The 20007-nt window shown below is 41.8% G+C and overlaps 1 pseudogene; it reads left to right on the forward strand.

The window, feature by feature from the left end:
* The first annotated feature begins 217 nt into the window (after positions 1–217).
* Positions 218–1194, forward strand: LOC131483031 (SWI/SNF-related matrix-associated actin-dependent regulator of chromatin subfamily E member 1-like; annotated as a pseudogene).
* Positions 1195–20007: the final 18813 nt, after the last annotated feature.

Consider the following 20007-nt stretch of genomic DNA (forward strand, 5'->3'; position numbering starts at 1 on the left):
GATGTCTCAGATCCATTCTTCAGGAACTGAGAGCTTCATCTTCCAAAATGTCAGAAAAGACCATCTTATCCCCCACCTGCTGCAACAGAAATAAATGCCCAGCACACCAGGATTTGTGAGAGACAAACCAGTCATCTTGCCTGCAACAACTACAGGTTGGAAGGAAACCCAGACACCAGGAGCTGGGTCACGGTGTACTCCCGTATTATGATTGCAAACCTCGCCCCCCCGCCCCCCGCCAGATAAGTTGCTGGTGCCCTACACGAGGTCCGGCAGAAAAGTCTGGGACCAAGTAATGGCTTCCAACCCTGACCTAAAGTATTATAAGATTGGGAAGATGATCAGTGGCATGCGGCGAGATCTCAACGATAAAGAGAAACAAGAGTGTTTAAACGAATATGAAACAGAGGGAATCAAGTACCATGCAGCCACGGAGCCCTTCTCACAACTCCGCTGCCTGCCTGGGGGAGTTGATGTAAATTTTGTCATGCCCAGGCTGCCCTGGAGGAGGAAAGGCTGCAGAAACAGTCTCTTACAGAGAGAGGATAGCCCTACACGAGCAGCCAGCCCGCGGGAGACCTCAATGATTAAGATGATGGCTTTTCCATGAAGTCACAGCCACCGCTGGTTTCCAAAGAAACCATCGGCTCATTTCTGCGATCCTCAGGGAGAGCGTGTGCCCAACATGCGATCCGTTATGACAACAGCTAGAATGCAGACTTCTGCAAACCGAGGGGTGACACCAGCAAAAGAAGAGAAAATTCCTGGAAAGCAGAGGTTCACTTAATAACATGTGGTTTGAACGTAGAAGTGGATATGGAGAAAACTGCAGGTGGTACTGCACACGCAGAGGAACAGGCTGGCAAATGGCGAGAGGAGAGGGAGCTGGAGGCAGGCCGAAGCACCCAGAGCAGTGTCACTTCTGAGCAAGAACAAGTGGCCAGCTGGGAAACAAGAAACACGGTGAGAACATTTCCATGGAGACGGGGAGAAAGAACTAGAAGAAAGGACAGAGAGCCAGCACAAGGGACGTCCACTCTTGAGCGCCAGGACAGCGAGCAGGACGGGGTTGACAGCATGGCAGAGGAAGAAACCAGTGAGAACAGCATGAGCTCAGACAGCAACAGCGACACGGTGGAGGAGCCGTGGAGGACAGGAAGAAAGAATAGATCTGGCCTCATTTTATGTGTTTAAAATGCTTTTTTTTTTTAAATCACAAAGTCAGATATACAGAGAGGAGGACAGATGGAGAGGAAGATCTTCCGTCCGATGATTCACTCCCCAAGTGGCCGCAGTGGCTGGTACTGCGCCAATCCGAAGCCAGGAGCCAGGAGCTCTTCCAGGTCTCCCACACGGGTGCAAGATCCCAAGGCTTTGGGCTGTCATTGACTGCTTTCCCAGGCCACAAACAGTGAGCTGGATGGGAAGTGGGACTGCCTGGATTAGAACCAGCGCCCACATGGGATCCTGGCGCATTCAAGGCAAGTACTTTAGCCACTAGGCCTCAGCGCTGGGCCCTCTAAATACTTTTTTTTAATGAGAAAGGTTTTTTGGTTATTTTTGTTTTGGTTTGGTTTGGTTTTGGTTTTGATGATGAAAAAAGAAAAAAAAAAGATGATTTCTGTTCCTCTGATCTACCAAAATCTCAGATTAGAGCCTCTCTTCAAATTAATCACTTAAGTCCCACACAAATCTAATCACCTTTTTGTTCCAAGGAAATGATGCAGGTAGAGCTATGGAATAATTATCTACACAAAAACACTTGGCATTCTATCGTGATCATTAAGGCTAGTCAAGTCCTAGAGAAATAAATTCCATACCCATTACTCAGAGGCAAGACTGCCTTCTTTCTCAATTGATCTGGACATTTCAGTCATGGTGGTAGCAACTGCAAGTTTGATTTGATACTAAGAACATGAGTAAGTCACTCATGAGTAATATCAGGGTGGAGTTGGATCTCAAATCAATGCTTCTACATCCTTCTCTGCCTTTCAAATTTTAAATGTATGCTTTCTTTCTTCGATTACAACAGCTTTTCAGAATTTTTATTCTTATGTTTGGAACTAACAGATCATCAGGCTAAATGCAATTGATATTAAAATAATTAAGATTGGAAACACACTCTGTACAGAATCTATGTGAGTACTTGAAAATCTTCATGGAAATTGAATCAAACGTCAATTTATTTGGTGCAAAAAAGTTGAAATACATGTGTACACTTTCTATAACTGTATATTTTTCATAAACTTTTAAAAGATCCCTCATATAAATGGATTTCATTTTTTTGCATAAAAATAAATTTTAAATTCTAGGTCCCATGAACATTCTGAAGTATCCTCGTGTAGTGAGACTGTTAGCAGAAACACTCAGAAACTTACCAGCACTATGGCACTCCATCATTTATTAAAAGGTGTTCATCCCAGCAATTAAAATGCTCATGTCCCACACTGTTGAGTATCGAGGTTGATTCCTTCTTAACTTGAGCTTACTGCAAGGGAGGGAGCTGGGATTGCTCAGATCATTCATTCCTTTCACCTGTGCAAGCGAATGTATTACTGAGTTCTTGACTTTTGATATTCTCAGATAATAAATAAATAAAACATCTTAAAAATCATTTGGTGGAGTTTCTTCTCTCTATAATCTCTCTGTAATTTATTTTATTTTATTGTGAAAGGCAGAGTTACAATGAGAAGGAGAGACATAGAGAAAGATCCTCTATCTGCTGGATCACTGCCCAAATGGCCACAATGGTTGGAGCTGAGCTGATCTGAGTTCAGGAGCCAGGAGAGTCTCTTGGGTCCCCCACATGGGTGCAGGGTCTGAAGCATGTGGGCTATCCTCCACTGCTTTCCCATGCCATAACTAGAAAGCTGGATGGGAAGTGGGGCAGCTGGGACATAATCCACTACCAGCATGGGATTCGACGCTTGCTTAGAGGGTTACTCGGTTGAGCTACAGCAGCAGCCCTCCCCTGCATGGTCTTTATTTCTCATTTCCCAACCCTATTAGTTCTAACCTCCCATCCATCCTTTCACGAAGTTTCCCACTAGCTCAACAATTTCAATAGACCTTAAAGGTTTTATTTGCTTGCTTTTGGAAAGGAGTATGCAATATTCATTATTTTCCTACCTCTAGGAATATATATTTGATGTAACTACATAAAAACATAAAAATTGTAAGTTGTTTCTCAAAAGTTTGAGTGATTATAATGTATTGTATATGGACATTTATTAATGCTTGCATTTATAAGCTCTACCTACCCTTAGAAGCAAAGGAACACCTTCTTCCAAAATTCATCAGGTTAACTACTTCAACAAGGCTTAGGTTCTGCAGAGGATTGAGAACAATGCTTCAGTCCCATGTCTTGTTCATTAGACAGGAAGCAACTGACCCCACCTGCCTTTTTTCCTACACACCTCTGGTCCGTTTTTCAAACTGCAGAATAAGATACTTCCATATGAAACATCACTCCCCATTTCTTACAGTTCCTCCTTTTTCAGAACTGTTGCTGTCTTACTCTCTCTTGCTTGGGACATTCTTGCCCGTCTTGGGTACTCTTCCCTCCCACGCGTCTCATCATGTGAAGGAGAGGCAGAGCTCTGAGGGCTGGAGGCACCTTTACAATGACCAGCTTTTGCATGGCTGCAGCACAGTGTCCTGGTCATAGCTGTGGTCAGCAGCTGTCGCACACACAGTGGGAGAATGAAGAGAGAGCATGTTCTCTCCTCAACGTCCTGTGGGCAGTGATGCGAGTTATGGAACCATCCTTGATCTAGAATGTCGTGTACACTTAAAGGCATGTGGATATGATAAAGGTTTATTTGAAATGTCAAAACACAAAGTGAAAACCCTTATTTGCAAAGTTAGCTTTCAGAAGTATTAATTTTTGTTTTGTTTCCTTCTTTTTGAGCATTTAGCTATTTGCCAGGCACTATTCTAAATGTTTTGTGTGCGCACTCATTTCCTGACTAACTTTAAGGCGTAATCCACTCTGTCCACATTTAATATGCTGCAAAGCTGTCCAGAGTTTACAAAACCTCCCATCTTCCCTACAGACATTTCCAAACTGTTCTCTACACATTCTTTCTCTTTACTAGCTACACGATGTACTGACAGGACAGAGAAACTCTGGCAACCCCACCAACACCTATGCAGGCAAAGCTGCAGCAACAGTTTGTTGCCTGGCAGACAAGGTGATTCCTGTTGAAATGAATGACGATATTTTTGTTCCACCGAACTTTAGAAAAAAAGTTAAACAGAAAAAATATCACAATGAAAACTCTCTATCCCACAAACTGATCCATGAGATCATGTTCACTGAATTCAGCACAATATACTAGACCTGTTTAAGAGCTCATAAGTAGGGCCCAACGTGAAGGCTCAATGGCTAAATCTCACCTTACAAGTGCCAGATCATGTCCCGGCTGCTCCACTTTCCATCCAGTTCACTGCTTGTGGCCTGAGAAAGCAGTGAAGGATTACTTACATTGTCAAGACCATCAATACAGAATGAGAGAACTGTGACCAATAACACGATTTGTGATACACATATGTTTATTCGAACAAGTACCAAGTCCTTTCTATCCACAGACATCATCTAGGGCCTTTGGACACGCCTCCTTGCCTGCAACAAGCAGGAAGCTTTCAGAGTAACAATATCAGTGACAGTCACAGTATATTGGATATTTTCCCAAAAAACAAATACCATACCTGGGGTTTCTATTAATTATATAATTTAATTTTTACAAGTTACAAGTACTTTTCACAATATTAAATGTGGCCTATATTAATCACATTCAAACTCATTTCTCTAAGACCCTCCCTCCCAGTTGGCAGTTATTTCTATTATGTGACCTCTTATTTATTCTCGAAGTTTTATGCCCCAGGCCTTTCCAGCATCACTCAGCACTCTTCTCCTTCCTGCCCATTAATCTCAAAACAGGTCCTATATTATAACATATCTTGTCTAAAATGCCACATTTTCCTCTTCTATCCCCTGGAATCCACATTCTCCCTATGCGAAAAGGCTTCCTTCAAACAGCACACCCTAATAGCTCCATGGCAAAAAGCTCTCTGTGTTCCCCAGCTGTGATTTGTGCATGTCCGTGGGCCTGTGCCCATGTCACTTGGCTTTAATGACATCTAGCAGTGTCTGAGCTTTTTGAGGAAAGTAGGCAATCTTTACTAGTCTCTTTGAGCACCTCCTTTACATTCGGTCATTTTTTAAGTAAATGAATTAACAGACATTAATTTCCTATTTCTAAATTTGTGTTGGACACCAAGCAGTTCATGAAGAAGATTCTTGTACTCAGGAGGCAGTTCTGCCTTGCACACAGGATCCTTTGATAATGGAAAATTACTAGAGAAATCCTTAGAAGAAATTTCTTGTGTATAAAGTGTAGTTTACAACCAAAGGGATAGGAAAAGAGGTAACAAATAGAACCAGAAATACTGGTGGGGGCAAAAAAATCTATTCTTCTGATGAAAAAGGAAGTAGGGGGAAATGGAATACAAGCTGTTAGGGACTGAGTGCTTGCATGCCTTTTTACAAGATAGGGTTAGGGTTAGGGTTTAGGGTTAGGGTTAGTTGCAGAGTCCTATGTTGAAATCCAACTTCCCATGGATAATATTAAGAGGTGCAGCATATGGGAGGAAGTGAAACCATGAAGGCAGGGTCTTCCTGAACAGTATTAGCGCCCTTTCCAGAATGCACCCCAAAGTGGTCCCGCCACTCGGCTTCCCGTGTGTGAGGATGCAATAAGCATAAACCAATCTGTAACCTGGACAGGGCCCTCGACAGAACTTCCTACAGTAACCTGAGCTAAGACATACTGCTAGGCAGCAGGATGACCAAGAGGGGGGATACAGAACAAGGGAGGAGGATGGGTCGAGGAAGAAGAAGAAGAGGAGAGAATGAGGAAGAAAAAGAGGAAGAGAAAGAGGAAGAGGAGGGAGAAAAGCAAGAAAGCAAGGAGTAGGAAGTTGGAAAGAAGAGGGAGGGCAATATGGAATTAGTGTGTTGAGAAATCAGTCATTTGGAGCTGATCCAGGAGACAAAGTGAGCACTCTTATTATTCCATTGTCTGAATAGGTTTTCTAATCAACGTTTAATTGATTATGATATCAATGTTTAATCTGATTATGATATTGATGGCAGTGAAGATTTCCCATTTCTGAAACAAACTTTGATCGAAATGTAAGCAGCTTTAAGCATATTGTATTTTCATCTGACTGAAGGAACATCAGCTCATCACTCCACCGTAAAATAACGTAGGCACTTCATCATGAAGCTTCCTGGTCATTATCAGAAAGGATCCAAGGCTTTTAAAAATGGCATCATACACTCTCGTCCTGAAGTTAACCTGAAATGTGCAGAGGGAAGGTGTGTTCAAGTAGCCTGCCAGAGGCCTCGTAGATTATATTTTTAAGATTCGTTTATTTTTCATTGGAAAGCCATATATACAGAGAAGAAAGGAGGAGAGATGGAGAGTAAGATCTTCCGTTTGATGATTCACCCCTCAAGTAGCTGCAACAGCCAGAGCTGTGCTGATCCAAAGCCAGGAGCTTCTTCCAGGTCTCCCATGCAGGTGCAGGCTCCCAAGGCTTTGAGCCATCCTCGACTGCTTTCCCAGGTCATGAGCAGGAGGCTGGATGGGAAATGGGGCTGCTAGGAATTGAACCAGTGCCCATATGGAATCTTGGTGCTTACAAGGTGAGGACTTTAGCCACTAGGCTATCACACTGGGCCCTAGGCTTCATAGATTTAAAGCATCTTGAGCATGCAGTATCTACAATGGTCTCTGAAATTCCACACTCTCCCAGAGCAATGATCCCCTTCTTTCCTTGGTTCTTTCAATCTTCATATACTTGTAGGCAGGAATATTTCCTGCAGAATCTTCCAAGATTTTCAGTCTTCCTGAACGTCTCCCAATGTTGATTGCTGGGAGTCAAGATTCCCCAAAGGCCAAAAGGATTTGATAATATTTTATTTTTGCATCCAAACCAAAGGCATTCCTCTGAATACTGAAACTGCAGCCATTTACCTACTCCCTACTGTGACAAGGTGCCAAGTAGGGAGATAGTATTCCAGATGAGGCCCCTCCAGGATCCCAGGGAGCAAAAACGTTCCATTTGTAGTGGTGAAATAGAGATTTTCCTCTTGCTACTGAATACAAACCAAGCTCTTTTCACCCAAATATCATCTTGCAAACTCCCATGAAATTCACTCTCTGCTGTATCCCTCTAGATCTTTTCCTGGCCTTGCTAATTTCCAGGTTCTGAACTCCTAAGAAATATCTGTGTTTCTCATTAACTCAGCAGATGTGTTTCCCATCTCTTTAAGTGGAATCTTGGCATCCTAACCTTGGTCTAGCTTTCTAATCTACAGACCTGAGGCACATTGCTGTGGTCTTGTAGGATACTCTCCTTCGCCTCGCAGTCATTTCATCACTCCCAGGTAATGAACACGGTCAAACCAACAGGATGAAATGAAGCTGTCAGTCATGCACCATTACTCACTCACTGGCTGAACTTCCTACTGTCCCTCACATTTTGAGTCACTTGTGCATGAATGAGCCTTTCCCTAAAAGTTACATCAACGGAAATCCCAAGACTGCCACTCATGCTGATGAACTTGGCTGTTTCATTGAGGAACCATAGGGTACAGCGTTCTGTCAACCAGAGTTGAAATCCAGACATTGCATTCTCTTCACAGCTTCAGCCTATAATAAAAATTTTCCACCCCCTCATAAACCCATGAAATGTCTCTACATGTGTCTTCTGTAATCTCTCTTAGAACACACTGGCTAAGTGGAATTTCCTAAATGGTTCCATAAGCTATTGAATGATTGTATGTAAGAAGGGTTCTATGGTCAAACAAGATGGCAAAAGTGTCATGTTAGGTCTCCCTCTTGGAGAATGCACAAGTACATATTCAACGTTCTAAAAAGTTAGGAGATGCACACACACACACACACACACACACAATTGTTTTGTTTTATTCAAATCGATTTTGTAAATGAATTTTTAGGGGATGGCATTGTGGCTTAGTGGGTAAATTCATCAAATTCAATACCAATATCCCTTTAGGATATGAGTTCAAGTCCCAGCTGCTCCACTTTCAATGTAGCTCCCTGTTAACGGCTTGAGAAAAGCAATGCAAGACAGTCCAAGTACTTGGGCCCCTGTATCCATGTGGGCGACCCCAATGAAGCTCCTGGCTTCAGCCTGCCCCAGTCCTGACTATATGGCCATCTGGAGTGCATACCAATGGATGCGAGGTCTGTCTGTCTGTCTCTCTCTCTCTCTTTTTCTCTTCCTTTCTCTCTGTTCCTCTGATTTTCAAATAATAAATTATATTTTAAGAAAAAGAATTTCTTTCTAATTTGAAGCTAAGGTTTTGACCCTAAGCAGTAAGTAGGACTGGTCCTTTGTCCATTTGAAAAATAATTTAAAAGTTAAAGATATTTATTATAGTTTATTTTAATTGCACAGAGGGAACATTAATCATGAGTCTCTGGGCTTTCCCTGTCTTCCTGCCCTCCAGTGAGGGTTTGAGTTTCCTATTTGAATCTTCAGAACTCCACCTTCCAGGGTTGAGTTATATGATCTCCTGAGTCCCCATTATGTAAAGGAAAAAGTACAAGCTTTTCAGGCCCAGAACAATGGCTCAATTGGCTAATCTTCTCCCTTCAAATGTTGGATCCCATATGAGTTCTGGCTCATGTCCTGGCTGCTCCACTTCTCATCCAGCTCCCAGCTTGTGGCCTAGGAAAGCAGTGAAGCATGGCCTAAAGTCTTAGGCCCTGTATCTGGGAGACCAAAAAGAAGCTCCTGACTTCTGGCTTCTGGTTTCGGACTGGCTCAGCTATGGCCATTGCAGCCATTTGGCGAGTAAACCAGTATACAGAAGATATTTTTCTCTGTCTCTCCTTCTTTCTGTAAATCTGTTTTTCAAATAAATAAATAAATAAATCTTAAAAAAAAAAAAGAACACAAGCTACTTATCAGAGGTTCAAAAGCTAAAGATTTATGGAAGATTATACTTTCCAAAGATGGCTACTTGAGCATATTCCATCCTACCTGCTCTTCACATGTGTAGCTTTCATTGAGTCATGACTTCTGTGTTCTCTGTCATTGGCCCTGGACATCCTCTGTTCAATGGTGATTGGTTGTAACACAGAATTCACTTGGTTTTTACTCTTTCGCTCTCCTCCGTGCTGTGAAGTTCAGTCCACATGGAAAGACTCCATGCAGGTTTTCCAACCAGCATTAGCTAAGACCTCAGCTAAGAGCCAGTACCAACTACCAGGCATAAAGTCTTGAGCATCTCTCATAGACCAAAGTAGTGCAGTAGAGCTGAGCTATTCCTTTGAGTTTTGAGCTTTGAACTGTAGAGTCATGAACAAAGTGAGTACTGTCATCATCGTCATTGAGGTTTCTGGTAATTTGCCACATAGCTATAGTACCTGAGAACAAACTGGGAAAACCTGAGATTGTGGGAAATAGATTGAAAGGATTTTGTTTTAGGAAGGCACTTTGTTGCGGGGGCTGGTGTGTGTGAGGGTGATTATCAGTCATGACCAGATGATCCTGATCAGGAAAATAGTTCTTCTCTAGTGCTTGATTCATTCCTGGGAATACTGGTTTCCATTCTGCTTATCAAGAAAAACCAACCAAAGAGTCAGCATATTTCCTCTTTGCTAGCTGTTCAAGAGTTTCATTGATTCTATAGGGCAGGAGTGCACTCTGGATCATCACTGTCTCATAAGCCTGACTCACTGGCTTCTTCAGAAGGAGCTAACCTTTCAACTCCAGAAAGGCACCTTTGCCTCCCTCCAGGCCAGGGTAGCATTCACCGTCACAGAATTTCACCAACTTGGTACTAGCTTACTGATTTTTCTCTCCCCATTAAAAAGGGATTTTCCTATTCCCTTTATTCATTACTGAATTTCCCGTACAGTGCCTAGCTAGAGTAGGTATTTGCTGAATACATCAACAGAAATGAAGGATGATTGGAAAATTCCCTTTCTGGCAAGTGAAACTTGGCTGCTGGAGTTCCATGTAGCTGTTTAAGCTTAGAAGCAAAGCCTCTGGACTCAGTACCTTGTACATAGTGTGGGGAGCAGGCAGGTGGTTCCTAAAATCAACTTCTGCAACTCACTGCACAGTTGTTACTCCTAAGGAGCTCAGATGGCCTGAAGTTCAACTTTAGCAGCTCCTTCCACTATTCAAGCTGATGTTTCATCACAGGAATAGCACTCAATCATTTTCAGATCTAGGTTACAGTTTCATCTGATACAGCCACTTGTTTTGGGAACATTGAGTCCTAGTAGGCACACCTTTGTTCTCCGTCTAATCTGTTGGTTCCAGACATTGCCCAGACACACTGGTGTAAATGAGACTAGATCCTGTCTGTAGAACTTTGCAACTTCTTTCTCAAGTAAAGGCTTAGAGACACAACTGCAATATCATGTCATGTCATGTCATGTCACGTCAAACCAGGATATTTTGAAGAAGAAAATTTGGTCCTGCTAACAATTACACTCAGAACAACAGGCCTAAATCAGGACTGTCCCAAGCTAACTATTGCATTTGGACTGCTACTTTTTGTCAAGGAATCAAAGAGACATATGCCTCTTAATTAGTTTGCCAGCATTGAAAAAATGAAGAGTCACTGACATTTTGGTGTCTGATGTACATTCTAGAATTATCATCTTATCTTTTCAATTTGTTTTCACTGTGCCTTTTGAAAAAAATCCCACTGACGGTAGCCAGAGATTGGGCCCAAAACACGATTTTTCTGCAAAGGTTTTAACCGAAGAGAAATTAATCAGTAGCACTTTTTTCATATGTGTACATCTATACTGAATTAACAAAATTCATTGTAGAATGGTTTCGGTCTATGAAAACTTAGCTGAAAGTGGAGAATTTCTATATCTCCTATGATTCTTTCATTTGTTGTTTCCTCTATAATTAACATCATGCATTGGCATGGTCTATTTTTTTTGTAAAAGATGAATAAATATCACCACATGTTTGTTAGCTAAGGGCCACAGTTTACATTAGAATTCACTCTGTGTTATACTTTCAGTGGATTTTGACAGGTATATAATGACTTGTAGCCACAATTATGGCATTGCACAAATTTACTGCCAAAAAATTATTTGAGATCCATGTGGTCATTCCTGCCACTCTCCCTCTATCTCAGGCAACCACCAACCTTTTCCTTTTCCCTGTCTTGGTAGTTGTGCCTTTCAATTATGTCACCTAGTTGGAATTACAGGGTATGTGAACTTTTTGGACTAGCTCGTTTTACTTCACAATATGCATTTAAACTTTCCCCATGTCTTGACATGGCATGATAGCTCATTTCTCTTTGGTACTGAATAAATCTCAATGCATGGACGACCAATTTGTTCACCCATTTACTAACACCAGAACCTTCTGGGTATTTCTACTTTTTGAAATTAGAAATTAATCTGCTATAAATATCTGGGTATGGATAGAAGACAGCAGCTCATTTGCATCTGTACCAAGGAACACAACTGCTGACTCACATGGTAAAACTAAGTATGATTTTTTTTTTTTCAGATCAACTGTCCACCTGTCTTCTAAAGCGGCTGCACCATTGCGCTTTGCCACCAGCAGTGAATGAAGTTCCTGTTGCCAGGTGAGATGTGGGTATCGTTAATGCAGTCAATAAAAGACGAACTCTGACACTTGCAACAGCTGGTAGCCTTTAGCTCTCCTAGATCTGACGAGCAGAGCAGGAATGGGGGGTTGACAGATCCCAGTGGGAACAGAAACCATTGGAGAGGTTGCCTCCCAGCGGGAGTTCTAATCACCCATGTCTGTAGTCAGGAAAGTGATGTCAAAAGTAGAGGGTGGAGGTAGGAAATAAATATCCCAATGTCTGATTCTTTGCCAGTGCCTCCCACTAGCTGAGTCAGGTAGAAATTAAAGAGCAATAACATCCATATAATTTGCTTGATAAGTGTCAGCCCCCAGGGACACAGGGCAGGGCAGAAAGGGCAGTGAATAGATCTGTAAGGTGAAGTTCTGAGGAATGCAAGCATTACATAATTGTGATAAAATAGTATCAAAAGGAATGATACGTACATGCTTCAGAGCAATGCTGGGTTGAGTTTTTTTAATGGTGCATCCCTGCTTTTCTATAAGGCACGTGACAATGTCTTGAATCACTCTGCAGAACTGCAGATACCAGGCACAGCAGGCCACTGCATCCCAGGACTTCCTGTCTTGTCACTTGCCCTGGTGGACACATCCCAGATGAATATCCACTTTCTTTGGAACTAGAGGACAAAGGAGCCTCTTCCTTATCTATCAGTTATTGTGCTTAATTATACTGCTTTTGCATGGTTATTTCCAGGTGAAAGTCCGTAGCAGCACGATTTATATTCTTCAAATCTGTGCAACCATTTTACTGTCAGTAGCACAGTTGTCTATTTGTCTCTTCACTGAAACTCCTGTTTCATTCAATCAACTGAAGAATTTTCCTTTTGGGAATTTATATCAAAAGAACAGATTTCACGTATTTTGTATGTAAAATTTTAAACCCATAATGACATTTCCCATCCCCCCTCCCTCCACTTTCCTTATTTATTTCCTTGTAATTTTTGTGTTAATATACTTTTAATTTATGGTCTATTCACAGGATTAACCATCCACTAAATAAGGGATTCAACAAGTGGGAGGCACAAAGACTACCACTGTCCTACAGGGGCGTATAGAGGACTATAAACAATAGTTAAGTCGTAAGATGTCACCTTCACTCCTACATTGCACATCTTTTTTGTACTCTACATAGTAACTACAAATGAAAGGAAATGTGACATTTGTCTTTGGGGCTCTGACTAGTCTCAGTAAGCATAACCGTCTTCAGTTGCATCCTCTTGACTATAGAGACAGGCATTAGTTCCCTTTTATGGCTGAGTGGGGCTTCATCGTGTACATGTACCATATTTTCTTTATCTAGTCATCAGCAGATGAATATCTTATGAATAAGCAAAACAAAAATAACAGTCCAACATTGTCTGACGTCTGAAATGCAGGGTTCATCAGGGCACAGGATGGGCTGGGGGACACCTCTTGCTCTCATGCAGTCTTTCAGTCTCAGAACTATAGGCATTTTGAGTGAAATGACTCTTGCTTGTTGTTGGGGGAGGTTGTATGCATTGGAGAGTGGTGAGCAGCACCCCTGGCCTCCACCTATTAGATGCTACCACCCTCTTCCATGGTTGAAACAACCAAAAGTGCCTCCAGACATTATCAGATGTCCTTCAGAGATGACAGTTACACCGTCCACACCTCACCCCCACCACCATGGAGAACTACTTCTCTTGCCTAAGGGATCCACTAGCTTCTACCTGTGTTGTTGCCACAGCAACAGAATGGTAACTATCATTTGCTGGCACAGATGTAGTGACTCTATTCTTTACAAACTAAATCCCAGCTAATTATTACAAAAGGTTCGCTGCAAGAACAGAGATGACTAGGGAAAAGATGACTTTTGCGATTCAATTCCTTATCCTTTCTTTTTCCTCCTTTTACTCACACAGACACAATTCTTGATATGAGCTCAGCTCTCCTTAGTAGATTCTCTCACCCCTGTGGTCAGAGAGGAGTGCTATGAAATTCTGAGAGCAGAGAAAGTAAGGCTTAAATGCTCTGGGATCTCTGTGTTGCACACAATTAGCAAAATAAAATAAAATAAAGTGGGAGAACTAATGATTTGTCCCATCACCAATCACAAGTTACCAAAACTATGAATCCTACTACTTGCTGTGGCTATCCACTGGTCTTCACTTTTTTTTTTTTTTGAGAATCCAGCAGGGTTTTTTTTTCTTTTCTGCTTTTACTGCTTCAAATGTTTCAGAAGGACAGAATCTTCAAACCCCAACCTCCTTTTACATTGAAGACGGTTTCATTTATTTATTTTAAAATCCTGCCCCATTCCAAAAAAGGTTTTGAGGAAAATGAAGAAATTGAATGGCATGGGTCAGTGAGAAAGAAACTGGGGATGACATTCCCCAATTCAACACTATTTCCTGAAACAATGTCAAGCCCTTACAAGGATGGGAAAATAACAAAGTCACATACCGTGAAAGTCAAGGATTCTCTCTTAGGGAATAAGTGTCCTCGAGCTACTGTCCTCCCAGTACATTTGTGAGCTTAGCAGTTTGGAATGTCAACAAGAAGGGTGATTGGGGCAGAGGCCCGCAAGAGGCTTCACAGCCCACTCACTGATCAATGCAAGCAGATGAGACAATGCTGAAGGCTGTCTAGACAGAGTGTGCAACGTAAAAGCTTGGAAAGACCATGCAAGAGATGTCCTCCCCCAAGAATCCTGGGCATGCTGGCCTTCCAAACACAGCACCCCACAACAGTGAGGCTGGAAATCTGTTCCACGGTTGTTGACACTCGGCCATGACTGTCTTAAAACACCCCTCAAGAGTCAGCCTTCCCAATATTCAGATCAGCCAGGGAGGTAGCTGATGACTTTATTTACAGCACTCTGCAAGACCAAATTAGGACTTGAATTTTTCTGAATTGACTCATCGTTAAAAAAAAAAAAAAAAAAAGACAGGGAAAGGGAGAAGGCAGAAAAACGGAATGGAGGCACCGCAGGAAGAAGGTGGGAAAGAGGGAAGGCAGCAAGGAAAAAGGAAGGAGTAAAAGAGAGCACAATGGGAGAGTACGCAATGAATCTGGTTGGAGTTGTGTAGTGCGATGCAGTGTTTCAAAAGGAAAAAACGGAACTTCAGAATCTAACTTTTGGAAATAAGGTCGATTCTCACGGAAAACTGATAGTCTGAGTCTAAGACATTGAAAATCTTGCCACAAGTTGCCCAGGACACCCTGTTACCAGAGTGCTCTAGAAAGGGATTCATAGACACCCACCTGCAGGGTTAGCACTACTTTGAGTTGGAAGATCAGAGGTCTCCAGTGCACTAGAAGCAAATAAAGCTCAAAAAAGAAGCAAGACTCTAGTAGACCAAAAGCACAGAGTATGTTTGACCAGTCTATAACAACAATAAGAAATATGCTGCATGACTGAAATGTAATATAATTTCTATATGCAATTTCAAGTTTTCTAGCAACTACATTTTTAAAAGTAAAAAGAAACTGCCCAGTGCAATAGCCAGATGGCTAAAATTCTCACCTTGCATTTGCCTGGATCCCTTATGGGCTCTGGTTCATGTCCTTACCTGCTCTACTTCTCATACAGCTCCCTGCTTGTGGCCTGGGAGGGCAGTAGCGGACAGGCCAAAGCCTTGGCACCCTGCAACTGCAGGGAGGACCCAGAGGAGGCTCCTGGCTTCTGGCGCCTGGCTCCTGGCTTCAGATTGGCTTCGATCTGGCTGTTGCGGCCACTTGAGGGGTGAATCAGCAGATAGAAGGTCTTTCTCTTTGTCTCTCCTTCTCTCTGTATATCTGCCTTTCCAATAAAAATTTAATTAAAATAAACAGAAAACAAACTGCAATAATGTATATTGTATATTCTAGTATACCCAAATCATTATCATTTCAAAATGTAATCAATATAAAATAATCAATGAGATGATTTACATTTGTTTGCATACTGTACCTTGAAAATCTAGTCTGTATTTCATACCACACATCACAACACCTATGAATATTAACTATCACATTGGATAGTGCAAGACTTGAACAAAATAAATACACTGTATTGTGTTAGTAGGCTAGGGAATCAGGACACACTGTATCACTGGTGACACTCCTTGGAAGCAAGGCCCAAGTCACATATGGAGGTCAGCCAGCTCCCTGGAGAGCACATTTGGAAGCAGATCACCCTCCACTTACACCTTACACTGACATATTGACTGCATCCTCATCAGAGACCCAGAACCAGGTCCTGTCAGCTAAGCTCCTCCTAATTTTGACCCAAAAAAAAAAGTGAGATAACAGCTTTTGTTGTACACAGCTAAACTGCAAGGCATTTCTCACCCAGCAAGAGACATCTAATAGAACAACCTGGGAGTGTAAAGGACAAGCTAAATAAACTAGAAAATAGGTTGACTGCAAAACACAAAGTCATCCTTCCCACCATGTATGGGCACTTCAAGAACCCGGCGGTGACCATCAGGAAGAACTAACATTAACACAGCACTTTTGTGTGTCGGATATGAAGATAAGCATGTCTTTTGTCTTAACACGTTTAATTTTCACAATGACTTATGAGGTGGAGAAGTACTGCTACCTCCATGTCATAGATAAGAAAACAAGATCATGGAGAGGCTAAATCATTTTCAACGGTTATTTATGCGATAAAAACCAAAACTATGTTTTGGATGTTGCTGATCCTTAGCTGTATGCTACAATACCTTTCACAAGAAGTTAAGCATGTTTCCTGGGTGCCTTGCCCACAGAGGGATTCACAGACCCGTAGTGAAAACCACTGCAATGACGACTTCCAGTGTTCTCATCCCAGGGCCTCACCATCTGGTTTAGACAACCTAGCAGCAATTTTAAGTATGTTCCTCTAGTGTTTGACATGGGAAGACAATCTAGATTCACAGCAGGGTGAATGCTGGGCTTGAGGGAGGTAGAAACTGTGCAAAACCATTTGGTTTGACTCTGCTAAGACAATCTCAAGTAGGACTCAATAAAACTGTAAAGTAGGTTAATTTTTAGGTTGGTGATTTTGTACGGTACACGAATAATGGCATAACTATTTGGATGGCCCTTGGCAGGGAAAAAGGGGGTTCTCCACCCTTGCATTGGCCCAATTTACTAAAAAACAAGATCTTCCAATATTATGCATGGGAATGCAGCATCTAAGGATTGCTCATGTCATATGAATTTGCAAGACTTGTTTTGAGGATTAATTTTTCACACAGCAAAAATAGGAAGTTAAGATGTTTTAAGGGCAAGATATATTCCTACAAAGGACAGTGAGCAGCATTACTCCTTTAAGTGAAAATGAAAAAATGATGTTAAACAACAGCAGATGACCCTGAAGTTCAACGGTAGTGAGGATTTCCTGCGAGAGAAGGCTGTGAAACCTGAGCCCTGTGGCGTTTCCTTCCCTGGAATTTCCCCTGTAACATTTAAAGACTATAACACTAGAACAGAGGAGAGGAGAGTTCTTGCAGAGAGGTGAGAAGGTTGACTTCAGGGTCAAAGCTGACATGGAATCCTCCAACATTGTCATGAGCAAGCCATATAAACTCCGTTAGATGACCACCAAGCCTATCACCCAAATAATTCAATGTGAAATGAGGAACAGATTCATGGTTTATAGATGCTGTAGTGATCAGTCCCCCCAAACAGATCTAAATCGATTTGGTCATTCACAATAACTAGTTCCTTTTTCTTTTCTCTTCTTTTCTTTTCTTTCTTTCTTCTTTCCTTCCTTTTTTCTTTCTTTCTTTCCTTCCTTCCTTTCTTTTTCTTTTCTTTTCATTGTTTTTTTAACTTTTTTTAAACTGATGTTGTTTGCTTTCAATAATCAGAGATAAGTGACACTCTTTAAGTATTCTGTCAGAGAATTCTAAAAGAGAAATTCTCCCCAGGACAAACACTGATTTGCAGGAAGATAAAAAGTGCTGGGAATTCCACATGCTTCTACAGAGTCTTGCCAGAAAGCTTATTTTAAAATAGATAAAAATTATTCCGATGACAAAGTTCAACCCAAGCCAGATAACAAAAATCCTTCTAGAATCAAAACTGTTTCATATTCCTAAATTAGAGACACTATTTTTGATGTATGGAGATGCAGGGACATGCATGCCACTCATTCAGGGACCCCTCCTGCTCACATTACACATGCCCTGGAAAGCCCCAGTTTCATTCATGCAAAACCACTTTTTTTTTAAGATTTATTTTTTCAAACTGTAGAATGATAGAGAAAGAAGAATCTAGAAAACGATCTTCCATATACTTTTCAAATGGCAATGATTAGGTTTGCCCACATTGAAGCCAGAAGCTTAGAACTCCATCCCAGTCTGCCACAGTAGGTGTCAAGGGCCTAGGTAATTGAGCCATCTTTTGCTGCCTTCCCAGAGATATTGGCAGAAGCAGAGCAGCCAGGACTCAAATTGGCACTCAAACATGGGATGCCAAGATTGAAAGCCGTGGTTCAGCCTGATGTACCACAATGTTGGTCCTACTAAACTACTTCTGCTACCCAGTATGTTGATTAGTTAGGCATTTAATGCACACTAAATTAAGCAAGCTCCAGGGTTTGTGGCAGAGTACACTATTACCTGCTTATTTCCATTATACAATTGCTTCCATCATTCTGATCTTGGGCAAATAACGCACCATCCTTGAACGCAGAGTTGGAAAGAGATGGATACACTGGGCTTTGGGAGCCAGCGTAAGCATCTGGCGCTTGGTCTAGCTTTCTAACCTGCAGACCTTGCATGCATTGCTGTGGTCTTGCAGGATGCTCTTCCTCGCCTCCCAGTCTTTTCATCACTGCCAGGCAATGAACACGGGACTCTTCTGCTTCATCATCAGATCCATCATTTCCAATAGGTCAGAGAAAGAGAAGCGGGTGGGGTGAACTAGCAAGAGGGGGAAAGTGACAGCAAGGTGAAAATTAAGTGTTTTAAAATCCAACATCAAAAGTGACACCCCATTACTTGTGGTGTATTCTGTTTGTTGACAACAAGTTATTAGATTCACCATACTTCTAGAGAGTAGACTACAAAAAGTCTAAATACCTAGAAGTGGTGATTATTCCAAACTGTATTCTCTGGAATACATTTCAAGCTCCATAGAATATGGATGATAATGAACTATCAGGAATAGGTCAATTATCCATACTAACAAATATTGCAAATCGTATCTCAAACAATATTAATGAAGGTACTGCAAGCTGAGAAACATTCAGAAAACATTCAGTTACTTTTATTTTTGTGTGTCTAAGTTGTGAGGGCACTAAAAAGGCATTGATAAGCATTGCAAAATGGTAGCTCAAGAACTCCAATCTGATCAAGAAGCTGTTGAAAACCTTTGAGATTCTTTTTAAAAACAGTTGATCACTGGAAAGTCAGTGAGACCCAGAGGACTAGCAGTGAGGATGGAGAAATGAGATAGAGAAAGAGACAGAGAGAAGACAACCTGAGTAACTTACAACTAGGAACCCTTGTACTGATCGTTGTAACCTCGAGACAAGTCTCATTTGAACATCATTTCTAACCTCCTCCTTTCTACTAGGCCTATTCAACATTCAATCAATATTTCTTCTTAAAAAAATTTTTTTTGGAAAGTCAGATTTACAGAGAGAAGGAAAAACAGAAAGATCTTTCATCTGTTAGTTCACTCCCCAAGTGTTTGCAACAGTTAGTGTTGAGCCAATCCGAAGCCAGGAGCCAGGAGCTTCTTCCAGGTCTCAAACATGCGTGCAGGGTCCCAAGGCTTTGGGCTGTCCTCCACTGCTTTCCCAGGCCACAAGCAGGGAGCCAGATGGGAAGTAGAGCAGTCCGGATATGAGCCAGCACCCCATGGGATCCTGTTGCATGCTGCAAGGCGAGGACTTCAGCCACTAGGCTATCGCAGCAGGCCCCAATCAATATTTCTTGAGCATTTTTTGTCTTGAAGAAATAATAGCAGGCAAGTCACAAGACACCTACATCTGGATAAAATATACCTCTTGGCCTAATCTAGTAAGATATGTCTCATTCTACTTTCTTGTTTCAAACTTTGGTGTTCCCAAGACAATCTTCTGGGAGAAGCAGCAGCAAAAGGTTGGGAGAATCCAGGTTAAAAAAAAACCTCACTCCTTGAGCAAAGGAGTCCTCTTTGCATCATATTGAAGCCTTCTTTACCAAGAAAATGTCCAGAGCATAGCCAGGCATTGCAGCCCTGAACCTGAAACCCAATGCCTAGAGCATGCTACCCTGGTGCTCAGCTTGACAGCACTTGGAAACTTGATCGAAATGCAGCTTCCTGGGTCCTAGAGCTTCTGGACCAGTTAACTAGACTCAAGCTCTCCAAGAGACTGAGGCTTCTTCA

This window comes from Ochotona princeps, chromosome 22 (assembly GCF_030435755.1).
Source record: "Ochotona princeps isolate mOchPri1 chromosome 22, mOchPri1.hap1, whole genome shotgun sequence".
NCBI classification, from domain to species: domain Eukaryota; kingdom Metazoa; phylum Chordata; class Mammalia; order Lagomorpha; family Ochotonidae; genus Ochotona; species Ochotona princeps.